Raw genomic sequence first — 27,500 nt, forward strand, 5'->3', positions numbered from 1 at the left:
ACAAGTAAAGGTAACAGGTACAGGTGATGGATACAAGTGATATATTAGTGAGAGATGAAAGTAACAGGCAAGGGTGGCAAGAACTGGCGATCTTAAGACTGTTTACCCTATCGACTGATCAACTGCTAGACTGATTGACTGACTGGTTGATTTTGAGCGAAGCAGTAACGGGGCAGTGCATGATTTAACCCTTTCACTGGTAGATTATATTTTTTCCCATAATTACATAACTTTTAAAACATTTTGCGCTGCAGTCTCGTTAATTAACCTCATGATTTAATATTTTTTATGTGTTCAGGTAAACTTTTTATTTACTATCACTACGTATTGTTATTTTTTGTACTGTGGTCTGAACATTGAGTAGAAGAGCACAGCCGCAAGAGTGAGGGAAAGATGCGTGTGGTGTCAACGTACGGCGAGACAAAGGCCTATATTCTGAAACGTTGTGCTTTCTCACCATCACTCCAGTTGAAGATACTCGTGTTTTTAACCCCTTCAGTACCATGACGCGTTTCCATATTCATTCTGCTTACTATCTGGTGATTTTATACAGCTTCAGAAACTTACATCAGGATTAAAGTAATGAAGACTCTGGCCATTAATCTTTTGACCTCCATATAGCCTTTCTAATGCACCTAAAATCGTCTAATCATACCCAAAAGACATGGTAAAAATGCGTCTCAGTACTGAAGGGAGTTAAGAGTATTACTATGGTTCTGAAGATAGATAGGCAAGATTTGTTGTTTATTAAAAGGAGGAACTATCTGGAAAACCTCGCTAGTTGTCTCTGTGGCCTTGGAAATCTGTCGTGGTGAGACAGGAAGGCGTTTCTGAGTACAGTTTAAGGAAGAGGAAGTAAAGATTAGCCTTACCTTCCTTATTTTGTCTTTTTATCGCTTATTTTCTTGGTGAATCTATCTGTTTTCCTACATTTCTCCGATTCCTTCTATCTTATTTTTAGTACTGATTAAAAATTCTACTTATCGAAACAGAAACAAGTCAAAACAAATGTCACATACACAATTATCTTACTAATAATCAACACTAACTATTCAAATAAACAAATAATTCTCATAGTGCTTCTCCTAAAAGACGCTGCAAAAGAGAGAGAGAGAGAGAGAGAGAGAGAGAGAGAGAGAGAGAGAGAGAGAGAGAGAGAGAGAGAGAGAGAGAGAGAGAGAGAGAGAGAGAAGTGGGCCATGTAGTGACGGTGATTTGAGAGGAATGGCAATATAAAGGTGATGGTAAAAAAGAAATAATAAAACACTTGAAAAAAATGTAAGTGTTAGGTCAAGAAATTCTTAAACGTGACGAAACAAATTGAATTCCGATACTAGAAAAGGAAAGGAGAGAAAACTGTGCTATTTATTTATTTATTTATTTTTACGCAAGAGGGGAAGCCAGCCAAGGAAACAAAAAGTAAAAAAAAAAAAAAAAAAAGAAAAAGAGCCTACTTGATTGCCAGTTTCTCTTCCTATTTGTTCTATAAGTACACCAAACTATCTTAATTAGCAAAACATAGATACTTTTCACTACACGAATATTCAACGGTGTCTTTCAAAATAACAGTTAACTCCTTCAATACTGGGACACATTTTTACCTTGAGATTTGTGTATGATTAGACCATTTTTTTGACATTAGGAAAGGTCTATGGAGGTCAGTAAATTAATGGTCACAGCCTTCACTATTTTAATCCCCTACATAAGTTTCTGAAGCTGTATAAAGTCACTAAATAGTAAGGAAAAGGGAATGGAAACGCGTCATGGTACTGAAGGGGTCAAAGGTCAAAGTTAATTTGAAGTGTACGTTGCATGTGAGCTGATCTTGTAGCTTTGGTTGTCGTTTTTGTCTCTGTACGGGTTCGGCACCTCGGTTGGCTTTCTTTTTATTGTAATTTCTGTTGTCCTTGTCGGCGGCCTTCCTACAATGAGGGGAAAAAAAAACTTTGCACATATCCCGGCTGGAGGAAATACAGAGAATCAATCAAATTATAATACATCACAATATTTTGAATGATCTAAAGTCGATGCTCTGAAAAAAAAAAATTGTAAGGAAAAACACTAACGATGAAAAAAAATATGCAAAAAAAATGAATCATGAAAAAAGTAACAGTAGTAATTTTATTCAGGAAAAAGTAATAGTGGTTAGGTTAGGTTAGGTTAGGTTAGGTTAGGTTAGGTTGGGCTGGGTTCACTTTAGACTGGGATGGGTTGGATTAGGTTAAAGTGGGTTATGTTTACTTTAGACTGGGTTGGGGTGGGTTAGGTTAGATTGGGTTAGGCTCACTTTAGGCTGGGTTGGGTTGGGTTAGATTATGTTTAATTTAGGTTAGGTTGGATTAGGTTAGGTTAAGATTAAGTAAGTTTAGGTTAGCTCCGAAATAGAAATAAAAGCATTTAATATTTCCGCGTCTCTTTTCTTTTGTACTTTCTTTCTTGCTTCCTTTTCCTTGCTACTATTTCCCGTTACTTTTTCTTGCTCTCCTTTTACGTTGTTACTTTTTTCCATTATTTTTCTCTTTTTCCTTGTCACTCTTTTCTGTTACTCTTTTCATGCCACTTTCTCTCCTGTTACTTTCTGTCCTGCAATCTTTCAAGTGAGTCTGTAACAGTTGACGGGTTGAGAGTGACGCTAATACAATTCAAGTATGCCAGTAGTACAAGGTGAGGGTGACTGCAGCGCTAGGTCAGAGAATAACTAATAAGAGTTTGATACACGGTGAAAATCGAACACTACTATTTATCACTGTAGATTTATAATGGTCTGATACAAGTCTTTAAGTGGTATAGGGGCTAAAATAAAAGTGACGTAAACATATTTCTCAGAATCAGTAATCATGGTAGAATATAAATTAGCGAGTTCCAGCAGAGAGAGAGAGAGAGAGAGAGAGAGAGAGAGAGAGAGAGAGAGAGAGAGAGAGAGAGAGAGAGAGAGAGAGAGAGAGTACCATTAGCACACACCAACAGACTGACGACTCTAGTATATGGAAGCCTAATAGCAAAAATTCAACCCTTTCACTGGACTATGCAATAATTCACAACACAAAAATCAATATATGAAATTTTAGAAACCCCTGCAAGAAAGAAAGGAACGAAAAGATATAGCGTTTTACAATTACTAGGTAGCATAATATCTGAAGGTGTAAAACGAGAAGTAATGTCCCTCAGTGCTTAGTGACTGGGGAAAGACGTAACAAGTATCAGTGAATGGGTTGAGGTAAAAGATATACTTAAAACCAGTACAAGTAGACAAAATAAAAACAAATAAGAAACCAGGAAAGATGTAGCAAATAGCATTAAATGGGTTCGGATACGAGATTGATTTAAAACAAGTACAAGTAGACAAATAAGAACAAATCAGAAACCAGTAAAGAGGTCACAAATAGCAGTGAATGGGTTACAATACTAAATAGATTTGAAACATGTACAAGTAGACAAATAACAACAAATGAGATACAACGAAAGATGTACTAAATAGGAGTGAAAGGATTAGAGTACTAGATAGATTTAAAACATGCACAAGTAAACAAATTAGAACAAATGAGGAGCCAAGAAAGATATAGCAAATACCAGTGAATGAGTTGAAATACGAAATGGGTTTAAAACAAATATAAGTAGACAAATAAGAACAAATGAATAACCAGGAAAGATGTAGCAAAACAGTAGTGAATGAGTTACGATGCTAGATAGATTTAAAACAAACAAGAACTAATGAGATACCAGGAAAGAAGCATCAGATAGCAATGAAAGCGTAAGGGTACTAGATAGATTTATAAAAAAAAAGTGGAAATAGATAGATAAGAACAAATGAGAAACCAGTAACGATGTAGCAAATGGCAATGAAAAAGTTAGAAGTAGACAAATAAAAACAAATAAGATACTAGGAAAGACGTAGTCAATAGCAGTGAAGGAGTTATGATACTAGATAGATTTAAAGCAAGTACCAGGAGACAAACAAGAATAAATGAGGAGATACCAAAGTTGTGAAGTATTGAAGTGGCATAAGGGAAGTAACAAGGGGAATGTGAATAAGATACTTAGGGTCGATAATTAAGATAAGAAGTAACAGGTTTAAGCTTGAGACACTTGAGAGGTGTGAAGAAATTGGTCCACAAAGAGAGTGGTAGGTTACTGGAATATAACTCAATACTCTGGTTGAAAGTGGCGTGTCAATAGAGAGATTTAAAAGACAAGATGAATGGATGGGGACGAGTGAATATAGATACGTGGGTTTGAAATACGAGAAGATTGCCACTTGTAAACCCCAGAGCCTCCTTGTGTTCTTGGTGTACTAGACTTGGTGATCAGGTTATTAGTGGCGAGTCATTAGAGAGATTTAAAAGGTTAGATAAATGAATAGGGATGAATAATGAATAGAGAGTACCACGTGAAGGTCTGACAATTATATGTATCCCACGACTGAGCCTAACCTAACCTAACCTAACAATGACTACACCAAACCTTACCTAACCTAACTAAGACAGCACCAAACATTATTAATTCAACCTAACCTAAAGACAGCACTAGATCTTACCCAACCTGAGACAGAACCAGACCTTACCGATTCAACCTAACCTAACCTAAGACAACCTAACCTAACTAAAACAGCACTAGAACATAGATAAGTTAACCTGACCTAAGAGAAAACCAAATCACTCGTAAGTTAACCTAATCTAACTAAGACAGCACCAAACCATACATCACTTGACCTAACTAGACAGCACAAGACTATACATAACCTAACTAACATAGCACCAAACCATACATAGCTTAACCTAACCTAACCAAACATATGTTATCCTAAATTTAGCAGGACCAGACCTTATCTAACCTAACCTACCTTAAGGCAACCTAACTTAACTAAAACACCACCAGACCATAGATAAGTTTAACCTGACCTCATTAAGACAGTACTAGACCATACATAACTTAACCTTACCTAACTAACCCAAAGTTATCCTAAATTTAGCAGGACCAAACCTTACCTATCCTAACCTACCTTAAGACAACCTAACTTAACTAAAACACCACCAGACCGTACATAACTTAACCTAACCTAAATGAACCTAAGTTACCCTAACCACAGAAGCACTAGACCTAACCTAACCTAAACAAACTTAATGTACGAGTATCTTAACCAAACCTAACCTAACCAAATTTACCCTAACTTACCTTGTCCTATCCTAACTAAACAGAGGCAACACCGGGTCAGCAGCTGGGCAGGTAAGAGGTGGGGGGGTGTCTGTACTTGGCAGCACCAGAGTCGAGGGCAGCAGTAAGCACTAAGCACACTGCGTCGCTCAGTCACGAGTAAAGGCAAACGTCAATTAATATAACGCATTTAGTTAATGTGATAATAACAATGATTTCAGCAATAATTGTGATATTAATTCCATTTCGCCTAGAAGCAGCTTAGCGCCATCAGTAATGCGTAGAGAGTTAACACTTAATATAAATTCTACAGAGTGGGCGTGGGTCTTCATCAATGTTTTCCTGTTTCCTCTGGTGACCGATTCTTTTTCCCTTTTTCACGCACCGACTTCCTCATTTACTAATTCATTTCCTGATAAGACTAAGCTTGAATAATAAGAAGGATTATGAAGTTATTGTTATCATTATTACATTATCATTACAACAGTAGTAGTAGTAGTAGTAGTAGTAGAAGTAGTAGTAGGTGATGATGATGATGATGATGATGATGATGATGATGAAGATAATGGTCATCATCATCATCATCATTATAGTTTTCGTTCTCCTGAATTCACATCTTCGTATTGTAATCTTGTCTTCCTTCGTTTTCTATCTTTTTTTTTCACAGGTAACAAACTTTCTTTTTCTTTCGATTTCCTTCCTTGTTTTCTTTCCTTTCTCTCTGGAACAGTTTACCAATAATAACATAAGGTGTCCTGCAGCTTATAAGAAAAAAAAAAAAAATGTTCCTGCAAATCTGAAACACACACACACACACACACACACACACACACACACACACACACACACACACACACACACACACACACACTTGAATGAGAAAGAAGAAAAAACTCGTAAAAGGCTTACAAAACAAGTCCAATGTCCTAAAAAAAAAAAAAAAAATGAATCAATGAACCTTTAACCCCTTCAGTACCATGACGCGTTTCCACATTCATTCTGCTTACTATTTGCTGACTTTATACAGGTTCAGAAACTCTTGTGGGGGATTAGAATAGTGAAGACTGTGGCCATTAATCTTCTGACCTCCATATACCCTTCGTAACGTCAATAAAATGGTCTAATCGTACACAAAACTCATGGTAAAAATGCGTCCCAGTACTGAAGGGGTTAATAAACGGACGCACACACTAGCGATGGTTGGGACGAGGATGTTGTTATCTCTTTGTTTGTTTTTTTCCGTTTATTTTTCTTCTATCCGTCTGTCTATCCGCATCCGTCTAAATATCCGTTCATGTGCTTAGCTAGTACTTGTCATGATGTCCCTTCCTTTATTTCATTATTAGTCATTTTTTTATTTTTCCTCCTTTCGTTCGTTCCTTCATTTCCTTCCTTTGCCTCTTTTTTTTAGTCTTTTTAATCATTTTCCTTCCTTATCTTATTGTTTTATTTGCATTTTTCATCTTTTTAATCCTTTCTCTTTCTTCTCTTATTCCTTTATTCGCCTTTCCTTTCGTCTTCTTAATCCTTTACCTTCCTTTTCTCATTCTTTGATTTGCCTTTTCTTTCGTCTTTTTAATTCTTTTTCTTCCTTCTCTTGTTTTTTATTCTTCTTTTCTATCATCTTTTTAATTCTTCCTTCTCTTATTCTTTTATTTGCCTTTTTTCGTCATTTTAATCCTTTCCCTTCCTTTTCTCATTCTTTTATTTGCCTCTTCTTTTGTCTTTTGAATTCTTTCTCTTCTTTTTCTTATTCTCTTATTTGCCACTTTTTTCGTCTTATTTATTCTTTCATTCGTTCCTTTTTCATTTTTCCCTTTCCTTTCCTTCGTTTTCCAAATTTTTCGTTTCCTTTTCATTGCAATTTCATTTCTTTTTTCTTTTCTCTCTTCTGTCTTTCCTTTCTTCCCTTTTTCTGTCAGTTTTCTTTTTCTCAATTATTTTTTTATTTATTTCTTAACTCCTTCATTCCTTTCCCCTCCATCTTTTCCTTCCCTTTCTTATTCCTTTTGTCTTTCTTTTACCTTTTCCTTGTCTTTTTTTCCCTAGGTTTGTTTCCATTATCTTTTCTTTCCTTGTCCTTCCTCTCTTTCTTCTTTCTATCCCTTCGTTCTCTGCGGTGAATTTCTTTAGTTATCTTTCTTATCATGCATTTTTGGCTTGTTGTTACATATTCATTATTGTTCATTTACTATTGTGTTGCTGTATAACTGTTTATTTCATTTCCTGTGTTTTCGTTTTTCTTTTTCATCGTCTCTCTCTCTCTCTCTCTCTCTCTCTCTCTCTCTCTCTCTCTCTCTCTCTCTCTCTCTCTCTCTCTCTCGCGGGCAATGCTAAAGGGTAAACAATGATAAACCACAAGTAAGCAACGTTTCCTCTTCTGTCGGTGGGCAATACTCTCTCTGTGGGTGAATATTGAGGGAACGCAAGTGGGCAATATTTCCTCTCCTGTTTGAAATATATATATAATTGAATATTTAAATAACGGGACTTTGGCGCAAATTAATGATATCATCGAAGAGGGGGAAAACAAACAAAATAAAATGAAACAAAAAGGCAAAACAAATAAAACAAAACAAAACAAAAAAAAAGAATCGCCCGCCACCAACACACAGATAAATGAATCAATAAATAAACACATAATACGAATCAGAAAATAAGGAAAACTGAACAAATAAACATACGTACACAAAAAAAAAACAGAAAATAACACGAACACACAAACACACAAACACACAATAAGGACACAACACATAACAAAATAGTAAACATATTCGTGCATACTTAGAGTAAAGTAAACCTCAAAAACATTCTCTCTTTCTTTCTCTCGTGAACCGAATGAGAGGAGGAGGATGAGGAGGAGGAGGAGGAGGAGGAGGAAGGGGCAGAAAAGGAGGAGGAGGAGGAGGAGGAGGAGGAGGAGGAGGAGGAGGAGGAGGAGGAGGAGGAGGAGAGGATAAAGTGGAGGAGAATGAAAAAAGTAACCAACCAGTGCAAAAATGAGAGAAGGAAAGAGACGATGAGAAGGGAGGAGGAGGAGGAGGAGGAGGAGGACACAAAAACAACAATAAGATGGAAACAAAGAGAAGAGAACTGAAAACGTCTTGGCACGCTTACCCAAACTCGTGAAGATGAAGAGAGGAGAGTGTGGCTTCATCCTCCTCCTCCTCCTCCTCCTCCTCCTCCTCCTCCTCTTCTTTCTCCTCTTCTTTCAATACCTTGCAAACCTTTCACCTGGTGGGAACTGCTTACCAGACAGACAGAGAGAGAAAGAAAGAGAGAGAGAGAGAGAGAGAGAGAGAGAGAGAGAGAGAGAGAGAACAAGAAATACTAGTGAACAAAAGATAAAACACATAAGAACACAAAGAAAAAACAAACAATACTAGGCATTTTTTGGCCCTTACGAGGCGGTTAGTGGTTAGTGAAGTAAGAGACGAAGGAGAGAAGAATAAAAGCGACAAAAAAGATGAATTCCACGATGAAACAACAAATAAAAAGGAAAGAAGATCGAGGGAAATAAATGGTATGAGATTTCAACCTTTCCAATACTGGGACGCGTTTTTACCATGAGTTTTAGGAATGGTTAGGCGATTCTATTGACATTAGGAAGGGTCTATAGAGGTCAGAAGATTAAGGGCCAGTCCTCACTATTCTAATCCTCCTATAAGTTTCTGAAGTTGTATAAAATCACTATATAGTAAACAAAATGCATGTGAAAAGGCGTTATACCACTGAAGGAGTTAAATAAGAGGAAAAACAGAAGTAATATGAAAAAAAATATATATATATGAATAAATGGAATACAAGAACATGAGAGAGAGAGAGAGAGAGAGAGAGAGAGAGAGAGAGAGAGAGAGAGAGAGAGAGAGAGAGAGAGAGAGAGAGAGAGAGAGAGAGAGAGAGAGAGAGAGAGAGAGAGAGAGAGAGAGGAGGGGAGGGGGACAATGAAAGAGAACTCAAAAAAGATAAACTAGAAATAAACAGTGCTTTAGAATTTAGCAACAACTATACTTCCTTCTCTTCAAGTAACAGCTAGACATTAGACTCTTAGGTCTCTCACTGGAAGCCACATGTGTCGGTCATCTGTGTCCAGCGCTGGTTGCCTGCCCTAGTTTTCAATGGAGCCTTTCACACCACGCCACCGCCATTGCCCCAGCGCGTCACCATCTTTGACAGTGGCGCACTCTCGCAAGATGTGTCCGACACTGAGTCACTGCCTCTCGCTGCTGGTCAGTTTCAATGTAGTGTGGAGCCTCCGATTGACGACACCGTTATCCAAAATGCATCATTTTTAGTATTCAGCCAGATTTTTAGAGATTTAAGGGTTGCATGACTGGCCTTTTTGTTAGGCCGAAAGCCTCGGTTTGGCTTATTTTCAAGCATTTGGCCTAAAGATGTTTAGTTTGAACTAAGTCACTAAATGCCCAGCTCTATTAAAACTAACAAAGTAAGAAAGTAGTGCAGTCAAGTGTGCGTACGTTCTTTCTTCCTACCAAAGTTATTTATGCAACTTGTATCTGTCCAGCAATACAAAGAGAAGGTACCTTCCTCCTTTGACATCATTGTTTGGTCTGACATGCATGAGAAGGCGTGCCGCGCGTCGGTGGCGGTGACCGGCTGCTTGCTGCCACGCGATCCCTTCGCACTGGAAACAACGCTGCCGCTCACCGCTGCTCGACAAAGGTGTCCTCGATTTTCGACCCAATTGTATTTAAGAAAAGAAAGAAAGAAAAAGAAAACAAACACTATAATCATCATACTGTCCAATGTTCTACAGATCTGTTTGGGATTTTCGATCTTATGTATCTTATGAAACTAGTACCTTCCCTTCAAATCTCTCTCTCTCTCTCTCTCTCTCTCTCTCTCTCTCTCTCTCTCTCTCTCTCTCTCTCTCTCTCTCCCTCCTACCTCAGCTTATATAAAAGTCTAGCCACAGATCCACAAGACAGCACTCATAAATCGGTCATGACAAAAGAAAACAATTTATTCCTCATTATCACTGGCAGTTTTCTACCTCCTATTCTCACGTAAATTCTTCGCTTTTATCTTCCTTTCTTCCGCGTCTTAAGTGCAACACGTATGCTGGTCTTCAGATCTTCGTACCTTCTTCCTGTTATTGTCTTACGTACGTCTCTCAGGCCTTCTTGTTTTGTCTTAATTAACGTGTGTGTGTTTGTGTGTTTGTGTGTTGCTTGCGTGTGTTCATTCCTTGTTTAGTGTTTGATGTTGCTTCTCAGATGGTGTTGTTTGTGCATGTGTGCGTGTGTGCGTGTGTGTGTAAATGCTGGCTGGTATGTGGGTGAGGAGTTTAATTAAGAGGGAAAGTTTATATATTTCACTGTCCCTTTCTCCTAAGCATCATCTCTGTCCAGACTGTTAGCTAACTCTACTAATCTCTTAGGGAACTGGCAAAGAAGTGGGCCTTTTCTTTTATCTTTTATTGTTCTTGGCCAGCTCACCTCTTCGATGAAAAAAAAATCTTGTTCATCCCTTTTTCCAACTTCGACGTGTTTGTTTCACCTGTTGCACTGCGCTATACAACAAAACAACCACCAGTGTTCGTTTTGTTCAAGTCTTCTTTTCTCCATGCAGCCTTCACGCGTTTGTCACCTTGTTAAATTAAAAACCTTACTCTTCTACTTTTCTGTTGTCTGGCAGTATTCTACCTTCTTCCAAATATAACTCGTGTCTCATTTTCGGCTGATTAGAAACTCACTCTCACTCTCACTCTCTCTCTCTCTCTCTCTCTCTCTCTCTCTCTCTCTCTCTTTCCATATATTTATCAATTTACATTTCACTTTTCTTCCTAACTAACATCGATTACCTCCTACCTTACCTCTATGCACGCTATTCTCTTGTCCTTACTTCACTCCAAACTAAACAATTGCCCTATATAACTTCAGCAAGACACACAACACACAAAAACAAGTACTGCACCCACCCACCAACACAGACACACCAACAAACACACGCACCACAATACTTCTCCGTCCAAACACACTATTCTATCTCCCCCAGCGCGCAAAACACACATAAATCAGCCTTTCAACGTGTGTTTCACCTTCGCCAGTGTGTTTCGAGCCACAAGAGGCCGACGGGACGAGATCAAAGGAAGAAGGATTAACTTATTTGTAATTTGTTCCACTCTGGGTCTGGGGGAGTGACGTGTGAGCGTTTGACGAAGCTGTTTGGGAGAGACAGACACACAGGGAAATGGAGTGATTCTTTCTTTTTCTGTATTGTAAGTGACGCCGAGATGAGAGAGAGAGAGAGAGAGAGAGAGAGAGAGAGAGAGAGAGAGAGAGAGAGAGAGAGAGAGAGAGAGAGAGAGAGTGTGTGTGTGTGTGTGTGTGTGTGTGTGTGTGTGTGTGTGTGTGTGTGTGTGTGTGTGTGTGTGTGTGTGTGTGTGTGTGTGTGTGTGTGTGTGTGTGTGTGTGTGTGTGTGTGTGTGTGTGTGTGTGTGTGTTTCGAAACTGCAATAATTAGAATACTTCCTACGTGACCACCACCACTATCACCACCACCACCACCACCACCACCACAACAACAACAACATCAGCAACAACAACAACAACAACAACAACAACAACAACAACAACAACAACAACAACAACAACAACAATAACAACAACATGAACGTCTCCAAGAATCGTTTCAGGGTAAGTGACTCGAATCTCTCTCTCTCTCTCTCTCTCTCTCTCTCTCTCTCTCTCTCTCTCTCTCTCTCTCTCTCTCTCTGGATCTGACGGAATCGCTTCAAAACACACAGCTACACAGAACCTCCATTTTTTTCCTCCCTCGTCCACAACTGAATTGGACAAACAGTCTACCAGAAAAACACATCGCAGCATAATATTCCTTCAAACTAACGAACCGAATAATAAAGAAATGGATGAAATTGATAAAATAAAACTCGCGGTGTCTTCTCAAGCGGGTAACGAGACTATATATATGTAGAATTCTGTCGCGTTTCTGTCTAACCACCGCTGCCGAGGTACGTCCGAAGTGCACGTTGTTATACGGATTTGGAGACACAGGACAGTAAATCGAACCGGGAATAACTAAGCTACCTTGTCCTCTCGCGCCAGTAACGAGGGTCCTGTTCCAGTGCGTATGTTTAACCCGGAATGTCGAGTCACGAGTGAGAGGTGCTTTCATAACAAAGAACTGAAACATTACATCTCATCGTTGGCTGTATTTAGGTAGGTCTTTCTCTTCCCGACAGAGGACACCAGGGTAGGTTTGAACTGCACTGAAGTTGTAATGATTTCCAGATGAGCAAAAATTTTTCTTTTATGTAAGAGAGAAGAACTGGCCAAGGGTAACAAAAATTATTAAACAAAACGTCCGTCCCACAGAGATGCCAGTTACCGAATAGAGTCAAGAGAGTTAGTCAAAATAATGGGGTAAATGTATTAAAACTTCCTTCTTAAATCAGAACGTTCAGATCATAGATAGATGGAAATAGAGAAGCGGGCAGGGTGTTCCAGTTTAGCAGAGATCACCAGAGAATGAATGCGGACCAGAAATAACAAAAGCTCTAAGTCCTTCAATAAAAATAACGACGCTCTTTTGTTCTATCGCTTTTTTTCTCTTGTCTCTCTCTTCCTTTTTTGTCAGTTTACCTAAGAATACCAAAGCAATGAAACACGCACATACTTTACACGTGAACTCGAACCAGGAATAACAAAACCGCCACATCCTCCCATACAAATGATACTCTCTTTGTCTCATAACGTTCAAAGATAAGTCTGAAGATTGATATGCACGATCATTTCACTGATTACCGAAGCAGAACAGCGAATACTAACAAAATTACAATATCCTTCTACCAAAACAATGAAAATCTTTTGCGCTTTCACGCCTCTGTTTAGCGAAGGATACGAGGAACAAAGAAGATAAATGGTAAATACAAGATATACTATACATAAACTTGAACTACGAACACTGCCTCGAGTATTGATGAAACTTCCAACACTAAACAACGAAGCTGCCTTGTTTCCTCCCGCTATACTTAACCGTCTAGAACACACATTGAATATACTGATTCAAAGATACACGACACATCAAGTCAACAGCGAATACTGTCTCCAATTCTAATGTAAACTTCGAACAGCAAGACTGAACCTCTATTGTTTTTTTTCCTTCTATATTTAACCTCTTTAGTAATTGGGCGCATTTTTACAACAAGTTTTGGGTATGATTAGACGATTTTATTTACATTAGGAAGGATCTATGAAGGTCAAAAGATTAATGGCAACAGTCTTCACTATTTTAATCTCCCCATAAGTTTCTGAAGCTCTATAAAGTCGCCAAATAGTAATCAGAATGAATATGGAAACGCGCAATGGTGTACTGAAGAGGTTAAACACCTTAACTGCACGTCTAATATACACAAGATATACAACACATGAACTAGAGGCACGAATACTGCCTCGAATACTCATGAAGCATCCAACACTAAATAACAAAGCTGTCTTATTCTCTCCCACTACACTTCAACGCCAAAAATACATGTTTAATACACGTTTAATATAATTCCAAGATACACAACACATGAACACAACTGCCTGGAATACTGATGAAGCCTCCAACACCCACACCGATGACGAGAACACCAAACACCCTGTCACGTCCTATCGCGTCTGTGTAACCGCGGATGCCGAGAATGAAATGTACGTTTATTACACTGATCTGGAGATGCGCGGCACGTTACATCGATCACGTCTGTCAATAGCTATAACTGGAACTTCCCTTCGACTCATGCAGACACGAAGCACCAAATACCAAAGGAGAGCAAGTAATTCCACTGGTCAAGAGAAGAGGAGGAGGAGGAGCAAGGGATGGAGGAGGAGAAGGTAATGAGGATTGATTTGTAGTCAATTTCGCTCCGGAGATGTGACGGGAGGAATGAAGAGCTGCGCTGGACTTGCTGTGAAGGGATTCTGATGGGAAGTGAAAGAGAGAAAAGGGAAGAGAAGGGAAGGGGAGTGGATAGCAAAGGTATAGAATGAGATTAAAAGAATAGGGATTGGAAGGGAAGGGAAAGAAAGAGAGAATGATAAAAAGAAGGAAAGGAAATGTAGCGGGAAAAAGAATCATGGAAAGGGAAAATATGAAGAGGAAAAGGAGAGATAAGATAAGAAGATAAGGAAGAGAAGGGAGACATTGGAAGGGAAATGGAGAATAAGGAATAATAAAAGAAAGGGAACTGGAGAAAAAATATGGAAAGGGTGGAATATGAAGGGAAAGAGGAGATTGATTGATTGATTGATTGATGTCTTTATTGGCCTTTAACTTCTTTTTTTTAAGTATATTTACGTAAGATGGATATAACAGCATTAATCAGGCCAGGTCTGTTAAGCCGAGGTTTTTTACAGACTGGTTGAATTACCTAAGAAAAAAAAAAAAATACACGCCAGTGTTACACTAAGAGCTTTTGTATATACTCCAATGTTAATCACAAATCATACAAACATATATGTACAAATACACACACACACACACACACACACACACACACACACACACACACACACACACACACACACACACACACACATTCTACATATATAAAATTACATACATAATCTACATATACACATTATGAAAATACACACAAGTTCATGATAAACATAATTATCTGAATATATAAAGAAACACAAACAACCATATCCATATATCCGCATAAAGTACGGATATATGGGTATGCTTATACAAACCCACCAACACACACCCATACCCATAAGTATATGCATGGAAATACACATCTATAGACGCCTACGTACATAACTACATAGATGTTAACATGTATACATAAATACTTCATATATACGCACATACATTACAAACAAATTTGACATATCATGTGCACACAAACATGTAAACGTAATCATTATATAATTCAGCCTTCATATTTAACAAATATAGAAGTTTTTATTTAGTTTTAAATAAATTAATAAAATTTATAAATTTAATGTCTTGATGAAGGTTATTCCAATTCCACACGCCTCTCACACTAACACTTCGTTGGTCATGAACAGTTCTACACTGGAGTATCTTTAAATCCATTGGTCTTCTTGTGTTAATATTATGTGATGGAAACTCAAAAGCAGTGTTTACAGGAAAAATGTAAAGATTTGAACACAAATATACAAGTTTGTAAAAGAATAATATCCAGGAGTTTTATAAGTTTATGATCATGAAAGAGAGGGTTTGTATGTTCGAATTTTGACTTAAAATACATGATTCGTATAATTTTCTTTTGAGCAGTAAATAAATAGTCTATAAGTGTTTTAAATGCGCCTCCCCATATAGCAGAACAATACAATAGATGAGGATAAACAATGGAAAGGTACACCATTCTGATACTTTCTGAGGGCAAGCAATTTCGTATCCTATATAAAACTCCCGTCATTTGTGATATTCTAGTACATACACTCAAGATATGTGGCTTCCATGACAACCTTTCATCAATGATTACTCCCAAAAATTTTATATGACTTACTCTGTTTATTACATTATCTTCTATCTTAATATTTATGTTATCTAAATCAATATTTGTGCGACTTGATACCATGTAAAATGTTTTAGAGACATTAATTGTCAGTTGATTGCTTTTTAGCCAATTTGATAACTTTATCAATTCACTATTGAGTGTAATTATCATTTCATTGACATTTTGCCCTTGAATGAATATTGTGGTATCGTCGGCAAACAACAAAAAGAGATGGGATAAGAAGATAAAGAAGAGGAGGGATGGATTGGAAGGCTGGTGGAGAATACGTGATAATAAAAGGAAGGAAAGGAAAGGGAACTGAAAAAAAAAATCATGGAAAGGGTGGAATATGAAGGGAAAGAGGAGAGGTGGGATAAGAAGATAAGGAAGAGAAGGGGTGGGAAGAGAATTACAGCAAAAGAACTGACGGAAATGGGAGGACACTGATAGGAAGAGAATGAAAGTTAAGTGAGAAATGGGAAGATGAGAGAAGAGGAAACGAAGAGAATGGAAAAAGAAAAGTAATGCATCACACACACACACACACACACACACACACACACACACACACACACACACACACACACACACACACACACACACACACACACACACACACACACACACACGATGATGTAATTTTTTCCTTCCTCGCCTCTCGAACATTGCCTCTCTAATCACGCACTTCAATCATCGCTTCAAGCCACTTATCCCCTCGCTCTGACTGGCGTTTTTGACTCTGTATGGGCCCGGTACCTCAGCGGGCCCTTTTATAATAGTAATATTTGTTGCCCTTACCTGCGCCCTTCCTACATAAAAAGAAAAGATGGAAAAAAACGTGGTTGATGCCGCGGCGACACACTTCTCCCGCCTCTCCATCACCGGCCTTGGGTGTATTTACCTTTCCGTTTACTTTTCAACACGGACACTTAAATCACAATGTCACCGTGAGAGCCTTTACCAGGAACACTCTGATAATGAATAAACAGATGCTCTTAACGGCATTACACGTCTAATTATTGTGTATATTTTTTATATAGACTCTCTTCTCTGCTTCCTTTTCAAACGTCAAATTGTGGAAAGAGAAACTAGAGATTTATTACTCTAAAATCAAATGAGAAAATCTGGTCCGCGGAAGTGTTTATCAGAATGCCAAATACAGATGCCAGTGACGTGTTAACTTGTACCCATCACTCCTCCTTCAGACAATATCTACATTTCCCCATTTGCCTTACATCAGTCAATAAACAGTTTTTCTACAATTATGACACGAAATGAATACTAATCCTTGCGGTGAATGTGTCAGTGAAAGAAGTGTTATGATTTAGGCATCGCTTTACTGATACTCGATATTTGAGAACATAATAGCATAAGAAAATAAGGAAAGCTGCGAGAAGCCATCAGGTCTGCACGTAGGAAATGTACTACCTATTTCCACCTCTCATTCCTATCCATATATCTGTCTAATCATCTTTTAACGCTCCCTAATGACATAACACTAACAACCTGATTACTAAGTCCGTTCCATTCATCTAACACTCTATTTAAGAACCAATTCCTTCCTATCTCTTTCTTAAACATAAATCTTTTCAAGCTTAATTAATGACTTTTTTTATTCTTTTTTTTTTCATATCTATATCGACAAGTGTGGATTAAAATGAGCGTTCTTGTACATAAACCATTCCTGAATACTTTAGTGCATCTTGGTTTGATTTTAAAAGCGACATTGTACAGATAAGGAAAATTTCTTATGAATATGTTGTGTTTTGCTTCCCAGGATACACCAGCACACACCCACTTGCTTCCCTCCCTCCCTCCCTCACTCCCTCTCCTCCGTGCCACGTCAGTTCAGAGGCAACAAGTCCATGAAATCTTTCCTTTTCTCATCGATACTGTTTTCATGCTAAGTATGGACACACATCATATACAGGTGCAGGTTATACGTGAGAAATCTTTTTTTTTTTTTCATTCTACACTTGTTTTCATAATTGTTGTAAATATTTCTTATCAACACACACTTGCATAACCCAGATGAATGTCATGCGCTGGCTTATACTCGCAGTGATTATTTCGTTTTCTCCATTACAAGTTTAGAAAATCGTGTTATAGTTATAGAGCGAATGTTTAAACCAATGATATAAAACAAACTTTCCTGTTTTGCAAGTGGAGATACAAATATTTCCTGAAGGCGGAGTGACGGTGAGAAGGTAACACGTCCCTGGTGCCACCGTATGACAGAAGTGCCAGCCACACAACTCAACACACGGCACATGTGTAATCGGTTTCCAATTTTAATGCAAAATGATCAAACTAAAGTCCGATTTATTTTCCGTCTTTTATGAAACTGAGATCAACAGAGCACGAAGCAAAAACATATGTAATTTTTTTTTTTTAATTGATTCTTTTGTTACCAGCGTTCATCATGCCGTAAAATTTTGAAATAAATGAATAATGAATATAATAAACTAATCAAGTAAAAATTTAATTAAAACATAGGCACTGCAATTATAGACTATAAAAACTCAACCTGGCCACTGCTGCCCCCCCCCCTTCCCACGCACTGCATTAGAGATAAATCTATAAATAAATAAAGGAAGAAGAAAAGAGCAGGAGGAAAAAGTATATATATTTGCTCATTATATTCAAGTGTTCATGCCATTAACACCTTTGGGATGCACAGAAAAGAAAATGCACATTCCACATTTTCACTCCATCTGATATGAGCCAGAATAAGTTTAATATTAAATCATCATAAAATGACCAACGATGCAGCCTAAGGCCACCGCGTAGAGGAGATCTGGTGACATCCTCCCGACACTGCCTGGAATTAATAGCCATCGTGATCACTAGCTCCCCCACATTCCCCCCCCCAACTCTCTCTCTCTCTCTCTCTCTCTCTCTCTCTCTCTCTCTCTCTCTCTCTCTCTCTCTCTCTCTCTCTGTCTATCTATCTATCTATCTATCTATCTATCTATCTCTATCTCTCCTTATTCTTTCAATTCTTATATATTCCTTAGCACAACCATATTTATTTATATTTCTCTTACCTTGAAAATAAGTCTTTTATTTTCTTATTTCTCTCTCTCTCTCTCTCTCTCTCTCTCTCTCTCTCTCTCCAAGTATACACAAGCAAGAGTGACGAAAGAATGTCATTTCAGGTTGTTAGTGTCGAATTTGTGGGAAGAGTTTACCCTTTCAGTACCATGACGCGTTTCCATATTCAATCTGCTTACTATTTGGTGATTTCATATAGCTTCAAAAACTCACGAAGAATTTTTTTTTTTTTGACCTCCATAGACCTTCCTAATGTCAATAAAATGGTCTAATCGTACATAAATCTCAAGGTAAAAACGTGACCCAGTAGTGAAGGGGTTAAAAGGACAACCAGATGCATCTATGGGTGATGGTGGATGAATATTGATAGAAAGGTCTCATGTTGGCAAGACTCCTATACCATCCTCGGAGTCCCTTTCAAACTATATTTCTATTTGACTTCTTTAGGGACCGGCACCTCAGTGGACCTTTCTTCATCAGTTTATTCATTTATTTATTTTTTGCCCTTGGCCGGATTTCCCTCTCACATAAAAAATGAGAAAAAGTTGGCCTTCACGTGGGGTCCGATTGGTGTTTAGCTAGCTCCCTTGTTTTCTTATCTTAGGTTCTTATTGAAATTAGCGTTTGTTTCCTATTTTTTACCCTTCCTTCAAACGTAGAGATATATAATGTAAGAAATCACTGTTATCTACTTGCTATTACTCACTTTTATAATTTAAGGGACAGTGAGGCAGTAATCCCACGGGAGACGCTGCCCATATAAATCACACCTGCCTATATCCATCTATCTCCTCAACCCATAAATTTACGTAATCTTCTTCTAAATCTTCCTATTGACCCGGCACCAACATTATCGAGGTGGTGGCGTAGTGGAGAAGGTGGTGAGCGTGGGTCGGGCATGTCCACGCCTAGGTTCGAATCCCACCATGTACGGCCTTGAAACTTTGCCATTTGTCGAGTGGTTTAAAGTTATCTACATGTCACCATGATACCCAGGTTCAATGTGGTTACACCAAAGACGCGCTTGGTTGGTGATATGGGCTCTAATATGGGCCTGCGCCACTAACTCTTTTTACTATACAGGGTGTAACACAAGTTCCTGAGGATGCTACCACGGGTGAAGATAAAGGTTCTTGGAAGTGGAAAATGTTCTATACACATAAGCTTTTTAACCACTTCAGTACAAAGACGCGTTTCCATATTCATTTTGATTACAATTTGCCAGTTTTATACAGCTTCAGAAAATTATGTGGGGATTAAAATAGTAAAAACTCTGGCTATTAATTTCTTGACCTCCATAGACTCTTTCTAATGTAAATAAAATCACATCCATAGCTTGTGATAAAAATGCGTCTCAGTAATGAAGTGGTTAAAGCGTTATCTCGCCTTGGCATGAAATTCAAGCATGGTCTGGCGACAGATACAACGACAGGGCCAGACTGGTAATCATGGTGGAAATCTGATGTGAATAATTCAGTCATGATTTCTATATAATTTTTGAAGCTTTACAGTATTCCATGATGAGGCAAGAAACAAGAATGATGGTATGGATATAATAGAAGACAAATAAAACAACAAACTGGGCAGCATTATCCACTGCACGGCCTGGAAGTGAAGACAGCAAGATAGTTGATCGTTATGCAAGATCACAATACGTGTTTCAGAAAAAAAATATAAGGAATGCGTTCAAATAGCGTTACACAAGAAATCAATGTTGAATGAGTGGATACAGAGTTTGTCTCCAAGGTTACCAGCAGAAACATGCCACTATATCTGTCATGACCAAACTTAAATTTCATGATACGGCTGAATAAATGCCTCGTAATGCGAATAAATGCCTCGGAATGCGAATAAATGCCTCGGAATGCAAGTGTGTTCTGAATATTTTACACCGAGAATCACCTTCACTCTCATTTCTGGTAGTATCCCCAAAAAATTCGTCTTATATCTCGTATAATTTTCTTCTAACAGCTTTAAACCCTTCTTTAAACTTCACTCTCTTAACATTTTTCAGCTACATTCTTCAAATTTAATCACGGAAAATTTTGCATAACAGAATATGAGTCATGGTTAATTTGTGCCTATGAGAACATCTGTATTTTCCTTTATTTTTCCTTTTCCATGAGTCATTTAGTCAGTCAGGTGTGATGAGACAATGTGACTGAGAAGAGTGTTTAGGTGTAAGAAAGAATAAAAAAAAATATAACATCTACTCTGTGTGTGTGTGTGTGTGTGTGTGTGTGTGTGTGTGTGTGTGTGTGTGTGTGTGTGTGTGTGTGTGTGTGTGTGTGTGTGTGTGTGTGTGTGTGTGTGTGTGTGTGTGTGTGTGTGTGTGTGTGTGTGTGTGTGTGTGTGTGTGTGTGTGTGTGTGTGTGTGTTTGACATTACTTATGATTAATGTCGGATATTTCATAAGTTCGTTCTCATGGCCCATAATTCAGTGATGAACCGATTTTGTGGTTAACATACCCACAAATGACTGTCAGTTTGTTTATCTCTCTCTCTATTTATCTATATATACATCACGGTCCACCCCCCTCTCTCTCTCTCTATGCATGTACCTATATATCTATCCTTATACATCTATCTACCCATTTATCCATCAGCAAACGTATTTATACACCCATCCATCTATTAATCCATCAGCATCACACATATAATTCCTTCTAATCCATCGTAACATATCCACCTGTAACCTGAGCCCACCTGTCATAAGTTATCCCATTAATCTACATGTAAATCCCAAGTCCTCATCTCACCCATTACATGTAAAAGCATAAGTGAGAATGTAAACAGTATTGGATGACTCGAACAGCAGACTCAGCAGGTAGGAAGGGGGACGGTTGAGGGATAAAGGGATGACCAGGTAAGGCACCTTTAACACCTGTGCACTTGATTGGAATATCACACCTGTGGCTCCAAAACTGACTGCTAGATTTTAGAATATTGTGCTTTTTTTTTTTTTGTCTTCGTTGCTTTTCTCCTTCATTGCGATCTATTTCAATCTAATCCATGGAGAGAGAGAGAGAGAGAGAGAGAGAGAGAGAGAGAGAGAGAGAGAGAGAGAGAGAGAGAGAGAGGCATGCAGCGACGCAGAACGAAGGGAAAGAAAGGAAAACAAGGAAAGACAGAAGGATGAAAACAAAGGAGAAAGAAAAGAAGCGAAAAACACACAGAGAGAGAGAGAGAAGAAAGGAGAGGAGGGAGAGATGCGGAGGGTGAGAGAATTTTGGAAGAGGGTGAGATAAGGAAAGCTAAAGAAAAGAGGAAGAGATGGATATAGTGAGTGATAGAAAGAAGGAAGAAAGTGGGGAGAGGAGAGAGAGAGAGAGAGAGAGAGAGAGAGAGAGAGAGAGAGAGAGAGAGAGAGAGAGAGAGAGAGAGAGAGAGAGAGAGAGAGAGAGAGAGAGAGAGAGAGAGAGAGAGAGAGAGAGAGAGAGAGAGAGAGAGAAAAGGGACCAAGTTAGGGAAGAAGGAAGAAAGGAATAGGGGGAGAAGGAAAGAGATAAGAGAAGGATGGGGGAGCATACACACACACACACACACACACACACACACACACACACACACACACACACACACACACACACACACACACACACACACACACACACACACACACACACACACACACACAGCGATTGAGTAAGTCTTTGAGAACGAAAGAAGGAAGGAAGGAGGGAAGGAAGGAGAAGGAAGGAGAGAAGGAAGGAGAGGAGGAGAAAAGGGAGGAGAGAGAAGTTTCGTTTGGCAACTGAAGGTGAAATAGCGAGTTCTTTTTTATCTTCCCTTTCTTTACCTGTTCTCTTTTATAGCTGTGTGAAGACGCTTACCGCCCACCCACCCTTCCTTCACAGCCTTTCAAGTCCCCAAGAGCCGCGATGCAGTCACTCAGATAGACACGGGACAGACAAAACGGATACACGCGCTGGGTGGTTGATGGTCGAAGCGATGAATACGCGAAGAAAACACAGAAGGAGGTGGTGGAGGTTGTGGTGGTGGTGGTAGGGGGAGGCACATCTCACTACAAACAATACACGATTCAGGTACATTGCATCACTCCGCTGGCTGGCGATCAATGGAGGGAAAGACTGGTGAGGCCAACGACTAAAAGAACAATATGGCTTAAAGAAATACCCACAGAAAATCAAAGAAAAATTCGACTCGCCAAGATTATACAAACATGAAATGAAAGAGAAATGAAAGTAAATACAACGATAAGTATTAAATCTGGTGATAAGAAGAAACAAGTAGGAATAAATAAATGAATAGATAAACATACATACGCCAAGATGAATTAAAGACAAAAAGCGCAAATTTAAAACAAAATCTATATACTGGAAGAAAGAGGAAAGGAGTAGATAGTAGAAATTAAACAACAAAGATATAAATAGTAATAAGTATGAAATGAATAAAGGAAAATAATTATAATACGCTGCTACTGTTTTTTTTTTTCTTTTTCCTCCTCTTCCTGCTCCTGCTCTTCTTCATCATCATCTTCTTCTTCTTCTTCTTCTTCTTCTTCTTCTTCTTCTTCTTCTTCTTTTTCTTCTTCTTTTTTTTCTTCTTCTTTTTGCGCTTTTTCTTTTATCTCCTGGGCCTCTGATCGTGGTTTAAATTGCCCGTTAGTTTGAATTACTCTCACCCTCCATACATGACACAGATAGCCCAGAGTGAACGGTCACTACTTTTACTCTCGATCTGTGAAGGGCTGTGGATAGTCAAGAGCCCTGACAGTAGCTGACCATCATCGGGATTTAAGGTACCAGGGGTCACCGCTGCAGGGGGTAACCATACAGTGTGCGGCGCCCTTTAAAGGGAAGTGCACTTTTACAGTGGTTGTACGGAGCTGGGGCCTGATTGACTGCTGCCTCTCTTGAAAGCGCCAGGCAAGGCTGCCGCACCACCTTTTTGACTCCACACTGTGTTTACATACATACTACACTACACTGCATACACGCACAGATAGCCCAGAGTGAACGGTCACTACTACTACTCTCGACCTGTGACGGGCTGTGTTTGGAGAGGGCCTTGTCAACCATTGATCATCATCGGGAACTAAGTACCAGGGATCAATGTTGCAAGGGGTTATCAGCGTACGGCGTCCCTACAGGGAAAGTATGCTATCTCAGTGGATTGAACGGAGCTGGGGCCTAATTGACTGCCGCACCACCCATTCGACATACACACTGTGCATCCACGTACACAATGCACACACAACATGACATTTACCAAGCGTTAACACTTTCCCCCACAAACACAAGTAGTCAGACGTAGATTACACATTTCCTTTTCACTCTCTACTAAAATTCCATGTGATTTTTAATATCACATGGTTTCGCCTTTTTTTCCTGCCAGCCTCAGCTGGAGGGAGGGGTGGGTGGGGAGGAGCCTTCTGCTTTGCTGTCCTGTCTCTACCACTGGTAGTTAGTAGATAGTCTCCACAAACAGCCTAGTAAGGACCTAATGGTCTGTTGCTGTTTGTCTTCCTTTGTATTCTTCTTTTTCTTCCTCTTCCCCGTCATCCTCCTCCTCCTCCTCTTCTCGCTCCAGTATGTTCTCTACCGTAAACCAAGAATTATAAAAAAGTGTTGAAGCGGAATATGGTAGAGGAAAACATCATTATTCCTTGTTGCTTTCATATTTCCTCCAAGATACTGCTCTCGCTCTGTCTTTCTCTCTCTCTCTCTCTCTCTCTCTCTCTCTCTCTCTCTCTCTCTCTCTCTCTCTCTCTCTCTAAGAATACAGTATTTCGTGACGAATACCTTCATCGTATAGTAACTGATCTCAATAACACACACACACACACACACACACACACACACACACACACACACACACACACACACACACACACACACACACACACACACACACACACACACACACTTCTTTCACACAACCGATTTCAAAAAGACAACAGATTTCCGATGTGTGTGTGTGTGTGTGTGTGTGTGTGTGTGTGTGTGTGTGTGTGTGTGTGTGTGTGTGTGTGTGTGTGTGTGTGTGTGTGTGTGTGTGTGTGTGTGTGTGTGTGTGTGTGTGTGTGTGTGTGTGTGTAACTGCTTACCTTAATTTATTCCGTTCCTTTACAAGTTGAATAGAAAAAAATACATACACAGTTCAGTGATTAACAAGTATATAAAGAAACAAGCAGCGAAAAAAAAAATCATAATGTTGTTTTTGTCCCCAGAGAACAACACAGTCTAGTCTCTCTCTCTCTCTCTCTCTCTCTCTCTCTCTCTCTCTCTCTCTCTCTCTCTCTCTCTCTCTCTCTCTCTCTTTAACCAGCCTTTAAGAGCCTCAAGCCTCCCACTTCTCTCTCTCAACAATTCCACATAGGCTCGTTCCCTCTCACTTTAGGGCCACAGGGAGAAGGGAGGGAGAGGGAGTGGGGTAGAGAGAGAGAGAGAGAGAGAGAGAGAGAGAGAGAGAGAGAGAGAGAGAGAGAGAGAGAGAGAGAGAGAGAGAGAGAGAGAGAGAGAGAGAGAGAGAGAGAGAGAGAGCTCTGTCACCTTTCTTAAGTTAGAAGGGGAAAGAACTTGTACTTTATGTCAGTTAAGTGTACAAGTTTATAAGTTTACCTCTTCCTTCTTCTCGTGTGTGTGTGTGTGTGTGTGTGTGTGTGTGTGTGTGTGTGTGTGTGTGTGTGTGTGTGTGTGTGTGTGTGTGTGTGTGTGTGTGTGTGTGTGTGTGTCCACCTCTCCTTCTCTCCCTTCTGTCATCCTTTCCTTTTCCTCCTTCCATTCTCTTCTTCCTTTTCTTATCCATTCTTCCTTCTCTGCATTTTCTTTCCTCATTCCTTCCCTTCATTCGCTAACCTTCTCTATTCTTCTCTCCCTCCATTTCTCTACAGTTGTGTGTGTGTGTGTGTGTGTGTGTGTGTGTGTGTGTGTGTGTGTGTGTGTGTGTGTGTGTGTGTGTGTGTGTGTGTGTGTGTGTGTGTGTGTGTGTGTCCACCTCTCCTTTTCTCCCTTCTTTCCTCCTTTTTCCTTTTTCTCTTATTCATTCTTCCTTTTCTGTTTTCTCTTTCGTGACTCGTGCCCTTCTTTCCCTTATCTTCTCTATCCTTCTCGTTCTCCATTTCTCTATTTAAGTTTACCTCTTCTTTCTTCTGTGTGTGTGTGTGTGTGTGTGTGTGTTACGACGTTCTGGCCCCGTTAACAAGTGCTTACCATCCACTACTGAGTCTCCCCCAGTACTTTGAATGACGCTGACCCAAACGCACCCTACCACGAACCTCTGGGATAACGAGACATCCCACGCCCTGCAGATCACTCATTACATAACTCACAGCTTCACTCAGCCACTAGGTAGTATCCATCCACCAATCATCCACGCGAATACTCTCCTCTACTTCAGGCCGATCCATACACTTGCCCCACCTGACCACCACCACCACCACCGCCCACAAAGAAAATAAAAAAATCTTGGTAATGTTAAGTTGTTTTTTTTTTTTACGTTATCCAAGCCATGTCATCTCTCTCCGTCTAGAAACCTGTTAAAGCTGTGATAATGTTTTTTTTTTTAAGTTATCCAAGCAGCGTCATCTCTCTCTCTCTCTCTCTCTCTCTCTCTCTCTCTCTCTCTCTCTCTCTCTCTCTCTCTCTCTCTCTCTCTCTATTCTAGCTATTATCCGATTTCTAATAAGTGGTTCCTCTTTTAATCATCTAGAAACCAAGTTAATTTGTCGCTTGAACCATAACACTTTTAAAAACCTGTGTAACTTTAGCGACAGCTTTTAAATATAATGGAGATGCAGCGCTGTGTTTCAGAATACGGTGCTAACACAGGTTTACGCACGCCAGCTTCTCTCGTATATTCATTTCAACATTTTCTACCATTACTCCTTACCTTAGTGTCTCGTAAACAGTGTACCGCAAGTAATATAAAAATGCAACGCCAAATTTTCATAGATAGATACTTGTGTGTGTTTTATTTTATTTATTTTCTTATTTATTGTCTTTGCTCCGCACTAAACTCGCTACTGTATTTGTGCCCCGTCCGATGATATATTTTTTTATTTAAGAGGGGAAATAGTCACAAAAAAGGAGTACATAAAAAGACCCACTTAGATGCCAGCCCACGAGCAGGTTCAAGACTCAGCCAAAGGAATGGGATAAAAGTCTTGAAACGTCACTTTCAAAGGAGTTTAGGTCATAGGAAGATGGAAATACGAAAGCAGGTTAGGTTAGATTAGGTTAGGTTAGGTTAGGTTAAGTTAGTTTAGGTTAGGTTAAGAGTTGCAGAGTTTACCAGAGATTTACCAGAGATGCACCTTTACAGCGCCACTAAGCTGCAAAGACTGAGAACTCTTGCCTTACCTACAGAGCCAGTCTTGTACTAGATGGTAAGAAGAATATCATCAAATTACTGTGTTAAAATTACATGCCTCTATTTTTTTTCATTATTTCAGAGTGTGTGTGTGTGTGTGTGTGTGTGTGTGTGTGTGTGTGTGTGTGTGTGTGTGTGTGTGTGTGTGTGTGTGTGTGTGTGTGTGTGTGTGTGTGTGTGTGTGTGTGTGTGTCTCTGTCTCTGTCTCTCTCTCTCTCTCTCTCTCTCTCTCTCTCTCTCTCTCTCTCTCTCTCTCTCTCTCTCTCTCTCTCTCTCTCTCCCAACATATATCTTCATCATCTTACATCACTTTACCTTCAGCCTCCTCCTCCTCCTCCTCCTCCTCCTCCTGCAATGGCTTACGTTCACTAACAGGATTGAACTTCATTTAACAGCTTCATACATCACTGAAGATCTTAATGTCCAGGAGGAGGAGGAGGAGGAGGAGGAGGAGGAGGAGGAG

At 39.3% G+C, this 27,500-nt stretch overlaps 1 protein-coding gene across 1 annotated transcript in view; it reads left to right on the forward strand.

Moving 5' to 3' along the window:
- Positions 1-27,500, forward strand: part of LOC123512343 — a 44,388-nt gene that overhangs the window by 538 nt on the left and 16,350 nt on the right. The gene's annotated exons all lie outside the window — the stretch shown is intronic.

This window comes from Portunus trituberculatus, chromosome 33 (assembly GCF_017591435.1).
Source record: "Portunus trituberculatus isolate SZX2019 chromosome 33, ASM1759143v1, whole genome shotgun sequence".
Classification (NCBI taxonomy): domain Eukaryota; kingdom Metazoa; phylum Arthropoda; class Malacostraca; order Decapoda; family Portunidae; genus Portunus; species Portunus trituberculatus.